At 48.7% G+C, this 16715-nt stretch overlaps 1 long non-coding RNA gene across 8 annotated transcripts in view; it reads left to right on the top strand.

Annotated features, from left to right (window-relative positions):
• LOC140425435 (uncharacterized) overlaps positions 1-16715 on the top strand; it is a 153710-nt gene that overhangs the window by 57858 nt on the left and 79137 nt on the right. The gene's annotated exons all lie outside the window — the stretch shown is intronic.

The raw sequence follows: 16715 nt of genomic DNA on the forward strand, positions 1-16715 counted from the left end.
CCGGCACTAATAATTTTCACTTAAAAAACAGCTTTACTGATGTTTGGGGGCTAAAATAATGAATACATAGGAAAACAACGTGCTAGTATATTTTAACATGATATGGCCAACACATTTCCTGAGAGCTCCTGCACCTCAAACGTTCCCGGTGCACCGCTGCTGAGGGTATGTGGGAAAACGATGAGTCATAGATATCGGAGAGTGACTAATCAACCTGAAGAACTCAGGAGAAAATCCTTTACTCAGGGAGGGGTGAGGATGTGGAACTTCCTGCCACAAAGAATAGCCGGCGGGTGGAGGGGGGTGGGGGGCAATGTATTTACAGGGAAACAAGATAAGCCAGGGAGAAAAGGAACAGAACAATAAGCTGATAAATTGAGATAATGGGAAGAAACTCAAGTGAGGCAGAAGCACCTCATAGTCCAGTTGGACTGTTTGGCCTATATTTGTTCTGTGCTCAGTTTGACACTGGAGCAGATCCACTCATTCCACTGGAACATTGCAGGCATTTTAACGGTATGAATGGCCATTATCTGCTGCTCTTGAAGCTTGATTGTGTGGGCTGAGGATCAGGCAATGCAGCATTGTTTGCTGTGTCTGTCAATGAAACTTGAACTAACCCAACAAGCTGTTGTGCTGGATGTCTGTCTGTTTGACTGACATTAATTTTGTAAAGAATTTCCAAGTTTGAGATGAGACTGGCTGTGGTAGTCGCGGGTTACGCCGCAGGTTGGCTGTCAGTACAACAGTTGTCTTGAAATGAGTTCCGCGGGATATCAAAAAGAAGGGTTAATTTATGCAGCACCTTTCATGGACCTCAGGATGTCTCCAAGTCCTATACAGCCGATGAATTTCACTTTGAAACCTAGTCACTGTTGTTAGGTAGGAAATGCAGCAAGGTGCACACAGGAAAGTTCCACAGTAATGAGGTAGCAGCCAGATGATCCATTTTGATGTTGGCTGAGGGAGAAATTGTCCCCAGGAGAATGCCTCTGATCTTCAATGGTGCTGTGTAACAAACATTTTAACATTCGTGACCTCCCCCACCCCCCTCCCCCCTCCCCCACCACCCCTTCCTCCCGGCCACACAGGCGTTTTTGCGAACCCCCCACACATTCGGGGAACTACCCATGTTGGCAGTGCTGGTGGCAGTGCCAGGGCGCAGTGTCAGAATGGCAGTGCCTGCCTAGGCATGTCCCTCTCCCCTGGGGGATATACTTAGCTCTGCACCCCCCAGCAGGTTCCCCTTGACTACTTCAAGTTTTAGTAGCACAAGTGGGAAGCACGGTGGTGCAGTGAGTAGCACTGCTGCCTCATGGCGCCGAGGTCCCAGATTCAATCCCGGCTCTGGGTCACTGTCCGTGTGGAGTTTGCACATTCACCCCGTGTTTCCGTGAGTTTCGCCTCCACAACCCAAAGATGTGCAGGGTAGGTGGATTGACCACGCTAAATTCCTTGTTAATTGGAAAAATGAATTGGGTACCCTAAATTTATTTAAAAAAAAAAAAAGTTTTAGTAGCGCAGTGGTTAGCACTGTTGCTTCACAGCGCCAGGGACCCGATTCTCGGCTTGGTTCACTGTTCGTGCGGAGTCTGCACGTTCTCTCCGTGTCTGTGTGGGTTTCCTCTGGGTGCTCTGGTTTCCTCCCACAGAAAGTCCCGAAAGACGTGCTGTTAGGTGAATTGGACATTCTGAATTCCCTCTCTCTGTATACCCGACCAGACGACTAGGGGATTTTCACAGTAACTTCATTGCAATGTTAATGTAAGCATACTTGTGACGCTCATAAGATTATTGATTATTATTAAATACCTGATTATTTAGAGTGCCGGGGGGGGGGACATATTGTGGGGAAGCCCTTTAATTATATTTAGGTTTATTGAAATGAAAGGGCGGGAACCTCGTTATGTCCCCAGCGAGGGGCATGGAAGCGGAAAACGAGATTTCACCAGCGGGAATCTCATTTCCCGACTCTTCTGAGATAGGGGCTGATTTAGCACTGGGCTAAATCGCTGGCTTTGAAGCGATTCAAACCAAGGCAGGCCAGCAGCACGGTTCAGTTCCCATGCCAGCTTCCCCAAACAGGTTTTGGAATGTGGTGACTAGGGGCTTTTCACAGTAACTTCATTTGAAGCCTACTTGTGACAATAAGTGATTTTCATTTTGGGCCCACGACTCCGTTTATGCTGACGTATTAGCAGCATTCCATGTTTTTCGTAAACATTTGAACATGTTTTGTGAGAAATTCCTTTGCTTCTATTTTAGTGAAGCTTACCCAACACTGACTCCATCAGTAAAATGGCAGAAGAAGGGGGTTTCTTTTCAACTTGTTGGACGTGTTTGTTGTGACAATCGCGCCACCTCCTTCGATGAGGAAGTAGTGGTTTTCATGTTACCATCCTTTGCACCTGGCAGTGCAGTAGACGAGGTAGTTTCCTTGAAATCATGCTGTGTAATAGCAGTTACAAACACATTAACAAATGTGTGTGTGAAATGTGTTTGTTATTTTAGTACAGGCGTCTATGCTGGGTTCACCCATTTGGGAATAGTCGTGAAAGGAATGTTATACAAATACATTAATGTGTTTATTATTAATATCATATCTTTTCAAGGCAAATATTGCACCATCGATGGCCATGCAGTGTAAATGTAATAACAAACTCACAGATTACATGCACACATACAAGCCTTCCCTTGTAAACAAACCAGGAAACGAGTGGGCCAATGTTTGAATTTCTCACTCACACAGATTACATCATTTGGATACCATGTCCCGTGCTGGTGGGTGCAATCATCGGCTATTTTCACATCTTAAACTGGAATTCCTGAAGCTGTGCTGTGAACTGAAGTAATACATTTTGTTTTAATGCATTGGGATACGACTGAAATGAGCTCCACTTTGCACATTTAGAGCTCAGAAGAGTGAGAGGCGATTTTATTGAAACATAAAAGATACTGAGGGGGCATGATAGAGTTGACACTGAGAGGATGTTTCCTCGTGTGGGGAGACTGGAACTCTGGGACACAGTTTAAGAATAAGAGGTTAGGGCAGCACGGTGGCGCAGTGGGTTAGCCCTGCAACCTCACGATGCCGAGGTCCCAGGTTCGATCCCAGCTCTGGGTCACTGTGGGAATTTGCACATTCTCCCCGTGTTTGTGTGGGTTTCGCCCCCACAACCCAAAGATGTGCAGGGTAGGTGGACTGAACACGCTAAATTGCCCCTTAAGTGGAAAAAATGAATTGGGTACTCTAAATTTAAAAAAAAAAAAGAATTTAATTTTACGCAGAGTTTCTCCTCAAAACAGAGGAGAATTTGTTTCTCCCAGTGGGCCATGGGAATTCACTTTCCCAGAAAGCTGTGGAGATTGGGGTCACAGAATTTATTCAAAGCTGGGTCAGATAGATTTTTTGATAGACAAGGGAGTCAAAGGTTAAGGGGGAGCAGACGGGAAGATGGAAAGATGGAGTTGTGACCATAATCAGATCAGCTACAATGTTATCGAATGGAGGAGCAGGCGGGAAGGGCTAAATGGCTTACCTCTGCTCCTTGGGTCCTATGCTTCCCCAAAGTGACATTAAGTACCATGGGCCATGATTCAAAAATCACACAAATATTCATCTTAGCTGACACAGCAGCATTGTGTGGGAAGTGAGAACCAGACTGCATTATCTTAAAATTAAAACCCAGTCATTTAAGAGGGAAATCAGGAAATACATTTTCACACAAAGAAATCTCAACTTCCCTTCCCCAAATGTTGTGGATGCCTGGCACAATTAGTGTCAATGGATGTGTATCAAAGGTGGTAAATGGAATTGAGATACAGATCAGTCATACAAAGAACAAAGAACAAAGAAATGTACAGCACAGGAACAGGCCCTTCGGCCCTCCAAGCCCGTGCCGACCATACTGCCCGACTAAACTACAATCTTCTACACTTCCTGGGTCCGTATCCTTCTATTCCCATCCTATTCATATATTTGTCAAGATGCCCCTTAAATGTCCCTATCGTCCCTGCCTCCACTACCTCCTCCGGTAGTGAGTTCCAGGCACCCACTACCCTCTGCGTAAAAAACTTGCCTCGTACATCTACTCTAAACTTTGCCCCTCTCACCTTAAACCTATGCCCCCTAGTAATTGACCCCTCTACCCTGGGGAAAAGCCTCTGACTATCCACTCTGTCTATGCCCCTCATAATTTTGTATACCTCTATCAGGTCGCCCCTCAACCTCCTTCGTTCCAGTGAGAACAAACCGAGTTTATTCAATCGCTCCTCATAGCTTATGCCCTCCATACCAGGCAACATTCTGGTAAATCTCTTCTGCACCCTCTCTAAAGCCTCCACATCCTTCTGGTAGTGTGGCGACCAGAATTGAACACTATACTCCAAGTGTGGCCTAACTAAGGTTCTATACAGCTGCAACATGACTTGCCAATTCTTATACTCATGATCAAATTAAAATGGCAGAACAGGCTCCTAGGGGTGTGTGGACTTGCTCCTGACCGGCATTCCACCCACAATGCCCAGTATTTCTGTCACTAGTTTTATCGCAATTAAAACTGTTTGTGCCGAAAGAATAATGATTGTTTCTAATGTTTCAAACGATGCTTCACAGAGGGTGCAGCAACCTCAAACAGGTTTGCTTCACAATTGTTGGATCCTGAAGGAAATGTAGCCATGATTAAGGAATCTGGCTTCCACCTTCCTCCTGATATCTGCAACCTTCTTTGAGACTCAAGTTGACTCCCTTGATTCAGTCAGCCATGAAGTTTCCACTCATGTTAGCGAGTCGTCTTCAGATCCAGATAGTGTGACCCTCTTTTGCTGGGGACCGGTTTAGTTCACTTGGCTAGACAGCTAGTTCATGATGCAGAGCAAGGCCAGCAGCATGGGTTCAATTCCCCCGCTGGCTGAAGTTATTTATCAAGGACCTGTCTCCTCAGTCTTGCCCCTCACCTGAGGTGTGGTGATCCTCAGGTTAAATCACCACCAGTCAGCTCTCCCCCTCAAAGGGGCGAGCAGTCTGTGGTCATCTGGGACTAGGGGAACTTTACCTTTAACTTTGCTGCCTCCCCAGCAGCAACAGCATTTCCAACACCTCTACAGCAAAGATAGGAGTGCTGCCCATGTAAATCTGCAGTAATACTATGAACAGTCACCATCGCACTTGCTCCATTAATCATGAGTTAAAACCCTTAAGAATTACTCAGGTTAAATGGAGAGTTCCATTTCCTAGATAAATGCAATTTTCTGTGTATCAGTCGCCTATTCAAATTACAGAATGGCCTAATATTGTCATACAGATACACGTGCAGACATATATAGAAGTGTGGTAAACCACTGTTGTACTTATATTAGAGGTTGTACAGTAGAACCTGCACTACAGGTTCGCCTGTGGCCCCTGCCTGCTGGCTCCACCCAGGAGGCGGGGTATAAATATGCGTGCCCTCCAGCTCGCAGCCATTTCGCCAGCTGCTGTGGGAGGCCTGATACCAATAAAACCTCAGTTTGATTCAACTTTCGTCTTTAAATCAAATTGATCGTGCCTCAATTTATTGGTATCAGTTTCAAAGGATGGACCTCCGTATTAAACCAGATCGCCTGCAGCTGGATCCGCATTCAAGCGACGCCAGAAAGGACTTCCAGCACTGGCTAGCTTGCTTTGAAACGTATATCAATGCGGCACCGACCCCTGTTCCAGAGGCTCAGAAGATCCAGATCTTATATTCCAGGCTCAGCTCCAAAGTCTTCCCGCTGATCCAGGATGTGCCAAACTACGCCGAAGCCACGACTCGACTCAAGGACAATTACGAGCAGAAGACAAGCACGCTCTTCGCCAGGCACGCGCTCGCAACTCGTTTGCCGGGTGAGCCCATAGAAGACTTCTGGAGGGCCCTAAGCCCACTAGTCCGGGACTGTGACTGCCAGGACATTACAGCTAAGGAACACTCAGACCTCCTTATGAGGGACGCCTTTGTGACCGGAATTGGGTCAGACATCATACGTCAGCGGCTCTTAGAAGGGGCCACACGTGATCTTGCAGAGACTAAAACGCTAGCGCTCTCCATGTCGGTCGCCCTGCGCAACGTCCAGTCCTACGCCCCCAGCCGCGCGGCCCACCCCTCCTACGCTTCATGGACTTCACAAGCAGCCGCCCCAGTGGGGCACTGCCCACCCAATATGCCTGCGCTACACGCCAGCCAGCAAACCCCGGGGGGCCCCGATGCTACTTTTGCGGCTAGCAAAAGCACCCCCGCCAACGCTTCCCGGCCCGCGCTGCCCTTTGTATAGCCTGTGGGAAGAAGGGCCACTTCGCCGCAGTGTGCCAGGCCCGCTCAGTGGCCGCGATCGCCACCACCCCCTCCAGTCACGGACAATGGGCGCCACCATCTTCTCCTCCCCCCCAGACCATGTGCGATCAGTGGGCGCTGCCATCTTCCCCTCCGCACAGCACATGCGTTTCATGGGCACCGGCATCTTGCTCCATCCCCGCAACGTGCGTTCGTTCCATGGGCGCCGCCATTTTGTAACCCCCAAGATTTCCGGGAGCCGCCATCTTGTCTACCCCTCAACACATGGACACCACCAGCGTTCCAAGATCGGAACTCAACGGCCGCCCCATTACCCGACGACCAACCAAGGCTCGCCTCCATGTCACTCGACCAGTCTCGCCCGCATAACCTGGCCAATGCATCCACTAGCGTGAAAGCCGATGGCCATGTGACCTCTTGCCTGCTGGACTCCGTGAGCACCGAGAGCTTTATACACCCGGACACGGTAAGGCGCTGCTCCCTCACGATACACCCCGCCAATCAAACAATCTCCCTGGCCTCCGGATCCCATTGCGTAGCGATCCAGGAGTACTACACGATCACGCTCACGGTCCAGGTCGTAGAATTCCACGGCTTCCGCCTCTACGTTCTCCCTAACCTCTGCGCTGCACTTATCCTCGGCCTGGATTTCCAGTGCAACCTCCAGAGCCTAACCCTTAAATTCGGCGGCCTCTTACCACCCCTTACTGTGTGCGGTCTTGCGACCCTAAAGGTCGACCCACCTTCCCTCTTTGCTAATCTAACTCCAGATTGCAAACCCGTTGCCACCAGGAGCAGACGGTATAGCACCCAGGATAAGACCTTCATCAGGTCCGAAGTCCAGCGGTTGCTTCGGGAAGGCATCATCGAGGCCAACAACAGCCCCTGGAGAGCTCACGTGGTAGTGGTTAAATCTGGGTAGAAACACTGAATGGTCGTGGACTGCAGCCAGACCATCAACAGGTACACGCAGCTCGGCGTGTACCCCCTCCCACGCATATCTGACATGGTTAACCAGATTGCACAGTATGGGGTCTTCTCAACGGTGGACCTGAAATCCACCTACCACCAGCTCCCCATCCATAAATTGGACCGTCCATACACCGCCTTCGAGGCAGAGGCAGATATAGAAGTGCGTCTATATCACTTCCTTAGGGTCTCCTTCGGCGTCACTAATGGGGTCTCAGTCTTCCAAAGGGAGATGGACCAAATGGCCGACCGGTATGGTTTGCGGGCCACGTTTCTGTCCCTAGACAATGTCACCATCTGCGGCCATGATCAGCAGGACCACGACGCCAACCGTGCTAAATTTCTCCGCATCGCTACTCTCCTAAACCTCACTTACAAAAAGGAGAAGTGTGTGTTCAGCACGAACTGCTTAGCCATCCTCGGCTATGTGGTCCAGAACGGAGTTCTGGGGCCCGATCCCGACCGCACGCGCCCCCTCATGGAGCTCCCCCTCCCACTCTGCCCCAAGGCCCTCAAATGCTGCCTGGGGTTCTTTTCATATTACGCGCAGTGGATCCCAACTGTGGACAAGGCCCGCCCACTCATACAGCCTACCCAGTTTCCCCTGACGGCCGATGCTCAACAGGCTTTCGCCCGGATCAGAGCTGATATTGCCAAGGCCACAATGCACGCTGTAGATGAAACACTGCCCTTCCAAGTAGAAAGCGACGCATCAGACGTCGCCCTTGCCGCCACCCTCATTCAGGCAGACAGGCCCGTGGCATTCTTTTTCCGCACCCTTCATGCCTCTGAAATTCGGCACTCATCCGTCGAAAAAGAGGTCCAAGCTATTGTTGAAGCTGTGCGGCATTGGAGGCATTACCTGGCCGGCAGGAGATTCACTCTCCTCACTGACCAACGGTCGGTAGCCATTGTGTTCAACAACACACAGTGGGGCAAGAACAAAAATGATAAAATCTTGCGGTGGAGAATCGAGCTCTCCACCTATAACTACGAGATTAGGTATCGCCCTGGCAAACTCAATGGGCCCCCAGATGCCCTATCCCGAGGTACATGTGCCAGCGCACAGGTAGACCGACTCCGGACCCTACACGACAGCCTTTGTCACCTAGGGGTCACACGGTTGTACCACTTCATTAAGGCATGAAATTTGCCCTACGCCGTCAAGGAAGTAAGGACAATCACCAGGGACTGCCAGGTCTGTGCGGAGTGCAAGCTGCACTTCTACCGGCCAGACTGCGCGCGCCTGGTGAAGGCCTCCCGCCCCTTTGAATGCCTCAGCGGGACTTCAAAGGCCCCCTCCCCTCCACCGATCGTCACACATATTTCCTCAGTGTGATCGATGAATACTCCCCGTTACCCTTCGCCATCCCTTGCCCCGACATGACGTCTGCCACCGTCATTAAAGCCCTCAATTCGATCTTCACTCTGTTCGCTTTCCCCGCCTACATCCACAGTGACAGGGGATCCTCATTCATGAGTTGCGTCAGTTCCTGCTCAGCAGGGGTATCGCCTCCAGCAGAACGACAAGCTACAATCCCCGGGGAAACGGACAGGCAGAAAGGGAGAATGGGACGGTATGGAGGGCCGTCCAGCTGGCCCTACGGTCCAGAAATCTCCTGGCCGCCCGCTGGCAAGAGGTCCTCCCTGATGCACTACATTCCATTCGCTCATTACTCTGCACTGCCACTAACAATACACCGCATGAACATCTTTTTGCCTTCCCCAGATAGTCCACATCTGGGGTGTCGCTCCCGACTTGGCTCACAGCTCCGGGAACCGTGCTTCTCCGTAAACATGTGCGACTCCACAAGGCGGACCTGTTGGTGGAGAGGGTACACTTGCTCCACGCACACCTACCACCCAGTACACCTACGTGGCGTTCCCCGACGGCCACCAGGATACTGTCTCCCTCAGGGACCTGGCACCAGCAGGTTCCACCCCCACACGACCCCCGTCGCCACCCTCCCCTCCCCGTCGCTCGCAACACCATCCCCCCCAGGACCGTCAGTCCTCCCCCTGCCCATGCCCATCGATGAAGAGGATTTCGGCACACTCCCAGAGTCACCCTCGACCAGGTCAGCACCAACATCGCCGTCACCACTTTGTCGCTCTCAAAGGACCATCAAGGCCCCGGACCGGCTGAACCTCTGACCGGTCCACCGGACACCAAGAGACATTTGTTTTGCTCTGTAAATATTAAAATCATGATTGTATATTGTTATCCACCACCCCCGCCGGACTCAATTTTAACAGGGGGTGAATGTGGTAAACCACTATTGTACTTATATTAGAGGTTGTGCGGTAGAACCTGCACTACAGGTTCGCCTGTGGCCCCTGCCTGCTGGCTCCGCCCAGGAGGTGGGGTATAAATATGCATGTCCTCCAGCTCGCAGCCATTTCGCCAACTGCTGTGGGAGGCCACACATCTGATATCAATAAAGCCTCAGTTTGGATTCAACTTTCGTCTTTTTAAGTCAAGTTGATCGTGCCTCAAGAAGTCAATGGAAATCCAAAGCAGGGTGAGGCCCGTGAATCCGATATTATCCATGTGACACCATCACCAAAAGATTTTTTAAAAAACCTCCACACATACTACGAGCAGCTTCTGTACCTGTAGCTGTCTCACTATTTCTTGGAGCGCATATTAAGGCAGGCCTGGTGTTATCAAGGATTCCCACTGGGAAATACATGCAGTCACATGTCTGAGGAAAGGCAAGCTGGTCTCGTATGTTAAACGATAGGCTGGTGCTCACTGCCTAGTCCACGTGTGAGGAGTCAACATTAAGGTGATGGAATAGGGAATCTCCAGTGCTTACGGAAGACATTTCACAGCACAAGGCATTCCCTCCAGGAGTCGAGAGGGAAAAGCATCTCTCATTATCCTTCAGCACTGCCAGAAAAAGCAAGAAACTCACCATAAATACTTTCAAGAAAAAAAAGAGGGCAGTGATTAATGTGAGAACATTTGAGAATGCAAATGTGTAATATTTAATTGCTGCAAAGAGAATTGAAGCAAGACTTAAAATAATATTTACTCCCACGGATCAAATGTCAATTATTAACAAAGTCATTGTTTTCGGGTGACTACACGAGTCAACTTCTGTTCTCATGTGAAGTTTTTACTGCGGGTCTGCATTTCTGTGCACCTTATTTATCATGCAGTGTGGTGGTGCAATAGGCAAAGTGTGAGCGCCAGACTAGAGGAACGCCTACTCTATTGTAATCGTACCATAAGGGTGCTGTAAAGCCCAATTTGCCCACAGGGCTTTGTAAGAACCGTGGATTTCTGCCTCAAACCGGCCAGAAACCTTTATTTCTGTGGCTGCATGCTGAATGTCATCCTGTAACATTCCTGTTTACTTTGGATTGTTGACACCAAGTTTTGAAATTGGGACAGGGCCCACATCAGCATGCTGGGAGATTCCACCCCCGTCCCTCTTTTTGCCATTTGTTGCTGTCTTCTTTTTTAATTTAGAGTACCCAATTCATTTTTTCCAATAAAGAGGCAATTTAGCGTGGCCAATCCACCTACCTTGCACATCTTTTGGGTTGTGGGGGCAAACCTGCGACCTCGGTGTTCGTGAGGCAGCAGTGCTAAGCACTGTGACACCGTGCAGACCTATCAAGCATTCTTTCTGACTGTAAGTCCCAAAGGAAGGGTTTCTTCATTGAATTTTGGAAGAATAGACATTAACTAACATTTCGAAGGGAGGTAATGGACCTGCCTGCCCATTAAGATCCACCCCTCACTATCTTCAAAAGAAGCCCCCCCCCCAAACCATGTTTGATTCACAGTGGGTAGCCCACCTCACACCTCCATTTGGCGGCAACCGGCTGATGCGACCATCACCACACTGGCTAATATCAATCAGTCTAAAGCAGTTAATAGCTGCTATTAGGTAAATGGAAAACATTCACTTTGAAATCTCCTTTTTGTTGTGTTTGCTATGTGATAAAAAAATTTTAAACAAAAAATAAATACATTTAGAGTACCCAATTCATGTTTTCTAATTAAGGGGCAATTTAACGTGGCCAATACACCTACCCTGCATATCTTTGGGTTGTGGGGGCAAAACCCACGCAAACACGGGGAGAACGTGCAAACTCCACACGGACAGTGACCCAGAGCCGGGATCGAACCTGGGACCTCGGCGCCGCGAGGCAGCAGGGTTAACCCACTGAGCCACCGTGCTGCCCTGCTCTGTAATAAAATTAATTAGTGTTGGAAACCAGACGTTGAGGGAGTGTTTTACGAATGTTTTTTTCGTAAGAGATACAAGCTAGTTCAGAGCCTGCAGTCATCTTTTATAGACAGTATTGCGGCACTGTTACAATTTAAGCTCGGCATTCCAGCTAATAGCATTCACACAGAAACTCTCAGACTCCATGGTACTGATGTCATCCATTGAATTTTCATTCTCACCCGGAGGCTAGTTACAAGCTGGAAATCAACAAGTCAATGGGTGGAAGGCATTTTGATTTGTGCATTTAGATTTAGATGGGACTATGCTTCCCCCCCACCAAAGGAAAATAGGAACTGGAGTTTACCATTCAGCCTGTCGAGCCTTTTCCACCATTTAGATCGATCATGGCTGATCTGTCTCGGAAATCCTAACGATAATTTACCCAACTCTGTTGTGAAATTTCCAACTTAAAAAAAAATAAATTTAGAGTACCCAATTCATTTTTTCCAATTAAGGGGCAATTTAGCGTGGCCAATCCACCTGCCCTGCACATCTTTGGGTTGTGGGGGCAAAACCTATACAAACACGGGGAGAATGTGCAAACTCCACACAGACAGTGACCCAGAGCCGGGATCGAACCTGGGACCTCAGCGCCGTGAGACAACAGGGCTAACCCACTGCGCCACCGTGCCGCCCTGAAATTTGCAATTTGGCCGCAGCAGCTTTGTGAAGGACATAGTTCAATGTTTCAACTTTGAGTGTTTTCTGCTATCATCCATGAACAGCCTCGCTCTAATTTTAAGATGATGCCTCTTCACACAGGAAATATATTTTTTGCATCTACCTTATCAAATCCTATAATCATCTCAAACGTTTTGATCACGCTATCATTTTCTCTAATTCCATACTCAGGGGAATACAAGCCTAGTCTTGCAACCTGTCGTAGCAATATGGAAATAGCAGTAGGCTATTCGGCCCATTGAATCTGCTCCATCATTCAAAAAAATCATGGCTGATCATCTAATTCTACGCTATGTTTCCCCACTATCACTATATCCCTTGGTGTCATTAGTATCTGGAAATCTATTGATTTCGGTCTTGGACATGCTCAATGATTGAGCTTCCATAGCCCTCTGGGTAGAGAATTCAAAAGATTCACCATCCTCTGAGAAGAAACTCCTCTTCACCTCAGTCTTAAATGTCCTGCCCCTTATTCTGAGATTGTGTCGTCTGGCTCTAGATTCACCAGCCAGGGGAAACATTCTGGGCATGATTTAACGGAAGCAATTCTGAGCATCATTTTGGGTGCTAGTGGTGGGGTTGGTCCATATTTAACGGCATTAAGTGTTGAAAATGATCCCCCACGAACATCTTGCCATTACTGGCTGTCTCGCCGTCTGATTCGCCAGACTTGTGCCTCAGCGTCCCGCCGCAAACAAGGGGGTGCTGCTTTTAAATGCTCCCACGCTACTCACTCCTAGTCAACACACAAGCATGACCACGCGCAGACCTGTTCCTCTGTTTGGGGGTGTGACCTGGACAGGCTTCTCAACGCTATGAATGAGAGATGGGAACAGGTGCCCCCGAGGGGGTCGGAGGACCAGCAGCACGGCCACCAATAATACCCCCTGGGAGCAGTGGCAGTGGCTGTCATTGTGGACAGTATGACCAGCATCCAATGTAGGCAGAAGACCAACGACCTCCACTGAGTGCAAGGGTAAGTTACCGCCTCTATCCTTGCAGTGATTCTGCCTGCCACCCCTCAAATTCTCAACCCCTCCCACAAATCACTGGCTGACACCTCGCAATCGTGTTTTCGGGATCCTTAAGGGGGAGGGGGAGCAGCCCCAAGTCGTGGTCCACATAGGTACCAACGACATAGGTAGGAAAAGGGATAGGGATGTAAGGCAGGAATTCAGGGAGTTAGGGTGCAAACTTAGATCAAGGACAAATAGAGTTATTATCTCTGGGTTGTCACCCGTGCCACATGATAGCGAGGCGAGGAATCGGGAGAGAGAGGAGTTGAACGCGTGGCTACAGGGATGGTGCAGGAGGGAGGGTTTCGGATTTCTGGATAATTGGGGCTCATTCTGGGGTCGGTGGGACCTCTACAAACGGGATGGTCTACACCTGGACCAGCGGGGTACCAATATCCTGGGGGGGAAATTTGCTAATGCTCTTTGGGAGGGTTTAAACTAGTTCAGCAGGGGCTTGGGAACCTGAATTGTAGCTCCAGTATACAGGAGGTTGAGAGTAGTGAGGTAATGAGTGAGATTTCAAAGTTGCAGGAGTGTACCGGCAGGCAGGAAGGTGGTGTAAAGTGTGTCGTCAATGCTAGGAGCATCCGGAATAAGGTGGGTGAACTTGCGGATTGGGTTGGTACCTGGGACTTCGACGTTGTGGCCATTTTGGAGACATGGATAGAGCAGGGACAGGAATGGTTGTTGCAGGTGCTGGGGTTTAGATATTTCAGTAAGCTCAGGGAAGGTGGTAAAAGAGGGGGAGGGGTGGCATTGTTAGTCAAGGACAGTATTACGGTGGCAGAAAGGACGTTTGATGAGGACTCGTCTACTGAGGTAGTATGGGCTGAGGTTAGAAACAGGAAAGGAGAGGTCACCCTGTTAGGGGTTTTCTATAAGCCTCCGAAAGGTTCCAGAGATGTAGAGGAAAGGATTGCAAAGATGATTCTGGATAGGAGCGAAAGCAACAGGGTAGTTGTTATGGGGGACTTTAACTTCCCAAATATTGACTGGAAACGCTATAGTTCGAGTACTTTAGATGGGTCCATTTTTGTCCAATGTGTGCAGGAGGGTTTCCTGGCACAGTATGTAGATAGGCCAACGAGAGGCGAGGCCATATTGGATTTGGTACTGGGTAATGAACCAGGACAGGTGTTAGATTTGGAGGTAGGTGAGCACTTTGGTGATAGTGACCACAATTCGATTACGTTTACTTTAGTGATGGAAAGGGATAGGTATATACCGCAGGGCAAGAGTTATATCTGGGGGAAAGGCAATTACAATGCGATGAGGCAAGACTTAGGATGCATCGGATGGAGAGGAAAACTGCAGGGGATGGGCACAATGGAAATGGGGCGCTTGTTCAAGGAACAGCTACTGTGTGTCCTTGATAAGTATGTACCTGTCAGGCAGGGAGGAAGTGGTCGAGCAAGGGAACCGTGGTTTACTAAAGCAGTCAAAACACTTGTCAAGAGGAAGAAGGAGGCTTATGTAAAGATGAGACATGAAGGTTCAGTTAGGGCGCTCGAGAGTTACAAGTTAGCTAGGAAGGACTTAAAGAGAGCTAAGAGGAGCCAGGAGGGGACATGAGAAGTCTATGGCAGGTAGGATCAAGAATAACCCTAAAGCTTTCTATAGATATGTCAGGAATAAACGAATGACCAGGGTAAGAGTAGGGCCAGCCAAGGACAGTAGTGGGAAGTTGTGCTTGGAGTCCGAGGAGATAGGAGAGGTGCCAAATGAATATTTTTCGTCAGTATTCACACAGGAAAAAGACAATGTTGTCGAGGAGAATACTGAGATTCAGGCTACTAGACTAGAAGGGCTTGAGGTTCATAAGGAAGAGGTGTTAGCATTTCTGGAAAGTGTGAAAATAGATAAGTCCCCTGGGCCAGATGGGATTTATCCTAGGATTCTCTGGGAAGCTAGGGAGGAGATTGCTGAGCCTTTGGCTTTGATCTTTAAGTCATCTTTGTCTACAGGAATAGTGCCAGAAGACTGGAGGATAGCAAATGTTGTCCCCTTGTACAAGAAGGGGAGTAGAGACAACCCCGGTAACCATAGACCAGTGAGCCTTACTTCTGTTGTGGGAAAAATCTTGGAAAGGTTTATAAGAGATAGGATGTATAATCATCTGGAAAGGAATAATTTGATTAGAGATAGTCAACACGGTTTTGTGAAGGGTAGGTCGTGCCTCACAAACCTTATTGAGTTCTTTGAGAAGGTGACCAAACAGGTTGATGAGGGTAAAGCAGTTGATGTGGTGTATATGGATTTCAGTAAAGCGTTTACTAAGGTTCCCCATGGTAGGCTACTGCAGAAAATACGGAGGCATGGGATTCAGGGTGATTTAACAGTTTGGATCAGAAATTGTCTAGCTGGAAGAAGACAAAGGGTGGTGGTTGTTGGGAAATGTTGAGACGAGTCCAGTTACTAGTGGTGTACCACAAGGATCTGTTTTGGGGCCACTGCTGTTTGTCATTTTTATAAATGACCTGGAGGAAGGCGTAGAAGGATGGGTGAGTAAATTTGCAGATGACACTAAAGTCGGTGGAGCTGTGGACAGTGCGGAAGGATGTTACAAGTTACAGAGGGACATAGATAAGCTGCAGCGCTGGGCTGAGAGGTGGCAAATGGAGTTTAATGCAGAAAAGTGTTAGGTGATTCATTTTGGAAGGACTAACAGGAAGACAGAGTACTGGGCTAATGGTAAGATTCTTGGCAGTGTGGATGAGCAGAGAGATCTTGGTGTCCATGTACATAGATCCCTGAAAGTTGCCACCCAGGTTGAGAGGGTTGTTAGGAAGGCGTACGGTGTGTTAGCTTTTATTGGTAGAGGGATTGAGTTTCGGAGCCATGATGTCATGTTGCAGCTGTACAAAACTCAGGTGCGGCCGCATTTGGAGTATTGCGTGCAATTCTGGTCGCCGCAATATAGGAAGGATGTGGAAGCATTGGAAAGGGTGCAGAGGAGATTTACCAGAATGTTGCCTGGTATGGAGGGAAGATCTTATGAGGAAAGGCTGAGGGCCTTGAGGCTGTTTTCGTTAGAGAGAAGAAGGTTAAGAGGTGACTTAATTGAGGCATACAAGATGATCAGAGGGTTGGATAGGGTGGACAGTGAGAGCCTTCTTCCTCGGATGGTGATGTCTAGCTCGAGGGGACATAGCTTTAAGTTGAGGGGAGATAGATATCGGACAGATTTCAGAGGTAGGTTCTTTACTCAGAGAGTAGTAAGGGTGTGGAATGCCCTGCCTGCAACAGTAGTGGACTCGCCAACACTAAGGGCATTCAAATGGTCATTGGATAGACATATGGACGATAAGGGAATCGTGTAGATGGGCTTTAGAGTGGTTTCACAGGTCGCAACATTGAGGGCTGAAGGGACTTTACTGCGCTGTAATGTTCTTTGTTTCTATGTTTCTATCTCCTCACATCGGATCTTCACACTTGCTCCACAGAGACCTGTGGCACCCACTGACACAACCCCTTCATGTCCAGGTCCAGTT

Source organism: Scyliorhinus torazame, chromosome 6 (assembly GCF_047496885.1).
Source record: "Scyliorhinus torazame isolate Kashiwa2021f chromosome 6, sScyTor2.1, whole genome shotgun sequence".
Taxonomy (NCBI): domain Eukaryota; kingdom Metazoa; phylum Chordata; class Chondrichthyes; order Carcharhiniformes; family Scyliorhinidae; genus Scyliorhinus; species Scyliorhinus torazame.